Below are 1,512 nucleotides of genomic sequence, written 5' to 3'. Positions count from 1 at the left end.
TATAATTAAGAGAAGTTATGATAGAATTTTCCACTAGCATGGTAGCAGTAAACCTGAAAATAATAGAGATGAGAAACATTACTTAAGTGGTAAAATTGACAGGATTTGATAACTAATTGAAAATTGGGAAGGTAGAGGATGGTTTGAAGAATGAGTCCATATTTAAGGTACAGTGGTGCCATTTCTTAGGGGGGGGAACACTAAAGAAAGAAAAATTTTAAAATTAATCATGGATAAACCTGAACAACTTAATGATCTATAAACATGTTACAGTCTAACACTGTAAGTGGGACAAAATAGTCAGGTGTTAATAGACTTTTTCTGTCACTGGGACAGTGATCAAGATATTTAACATTAATGTTTCTCCTTTTATGCATAAAGCAACTAATTACAGTATATTTAGTAATGAAAAATGGCTCCCTCTTTTAGAAAATGTAATCTCCTACTCCACTTAATTTATTAATCAATTTACAAAATGCATATTGTACAACTTACATATTCCTGAGTTTGTAATGGATGCTGGAAATGAACAAGGAAGATTCAGATTTGGGCCATATTACCCTCCTAAACTATCTTGTGTGAAGGTATTTAGAATATATACCAGGAAGAAAAATGGTGCAACCCATCCTTAGATAATTTAATAGTAAGTCTCAAATGTTTTAAAATGTTAATGTTTTGATATAATACTTTTACTTTCTAGGAACATATACTTAAAATATTTGAGATAAAGAAAAAACTATGTTCAATAATGTTTTTATAATGTGAAAAATTAGAAACATCTTGACAATCAGGAATTGATATTTTGATGATATAATATAGTCTTATTAAATGATATGAATAATTAAAATTATATTATAGAATACTATAAATCTGAAAAATATTTTCTGTATTGTCCAGTGAAAAAAATATATACATATGATTCTCATCATAAAAAATGTAAAATATGAATATTGATATACATGGTCAAAATGGAAAATGTACATCTACAAATATTTTGAAATAATGATATTTTGGTGATTCTCTTAATTTTTTATTTGTCAGTCCTCACCTGAGAACACACTTTTGCATTGATTATTTTATTTTATTTTTATTTTTTTGCAGAGATCTAAGCTTTATTATTTTCACTGTTAGAGTAAAAGGATAATTTATAAGGATGGCACTTAATTCTACCTATTTACCTGTCAACAGATACAAAAATATGGAACGCTTCATGAATTTGCGTGTCATCCTTGCGCAGGGGCCATGCTAATCTTCTCTGTATCGTTCCAATTTTAGTATATGAGCTGCTGAAGCGAGCACTGCATTGATTATTTTAGAGAGAATGGAAGGGAGGAGGAGGACAGAGGAACATTGATGTGAGAGAGACACATTGATTGGTTGCCTCCCACATATTGTATTTCCAGAGATAGAGTCTGCAACTGAAGTAAGCACGTTAGACTGAAATCAAACCCAAGACACTTCAGTCTGCAGGTTAGTGGTATAACCAATGAGTAAAACTAGCTAGGGTCAAAT

The 1,512-nt window shown here is 30.4% G+C and overlaps 1 non-coding gene across 1 annotated transcript; it reads right to left on the bottom strand.

The window, feature by feature from the left end:
• Positions 1–1,192: 1,192 nt before the first annotated feature.
• Positions 1,193–1,299, bottom strand: LOC118724981. Its single transcript, XR_004989749.1, has one exon. It is a non-coding gene; the product is annotated as a U6 spliceosomal RNA (small nuclear RNA).
• Positions 1,300–1,512: the final 213 nt, after the last annotated feature.

The sequence above is a fragment of the Pipistrellus kuhlii genome, unplaced genomic scaffold (assembly GCF_014108245.1).
Source record: "Pipistrellus kuhlii isolate mPipKuh1 unplaced genomic scaffold, mPipKuh1.p scaffold_m20_p_2, whole genome shotgun sequence".
Lineage (NCBI taxonomy): Eukaryota > Metazoa > Chordata > Mammalia > Chiroptera > Vespertilionidae > Pipistrellus > Pipistrellus kuhlii.
This window is presented reverse-complemented; position numbering and strand designations above follow the sequence as displayed.